Here is a 336-nt window from a genome sequence, read left to right on the forward strand (position 1 = left end):
ATTTTTTACCCAAGCAAAGTCTCTGAGAATCTGACACATTGCACTTCTGGAGACTCCAGGAAGGTTGCGGTTCTGGAAAATGATGGTGCTGGAGACTAAAGGGTTCCTGATGGTTTCACACCTAATTCTTCACATTAATTCTTAATTCTTTTGCAGTTAACATGTGTCTTCTCAACCTGTTTTTTTCTGACCCTGCTGATCCAATAAACATTTAGCTGTCCAACGGTCATGCCTTAACTTTGAACATTCTAGTATTGCATCCTTCTCATGGGCATTTAATCATTTTTGACTTTTCAGTCTGAGTTAAATCTCTTTTTTGGCTCATTTTATCTGTAA

This window comes from Sinocyclocheilus anshuiensis, unplaced genomic scaffold (genome assembly GCF_001515605.1).
Source record: "Sinocyclocheilus anshuiensis isolate Anshui unplaced genomic scaffold, SAMN03320099.WGS_v1.1 scaffold73, whole genome shotgun sequence".
NCBI classification, from domain to species: Eukaryota; Metazoa; Chordata; class Actinopteri; order Cypriniformes; family Cyprinidae; genus Sinocyclocheilus; species Sinocyclocheilus anshuiensis.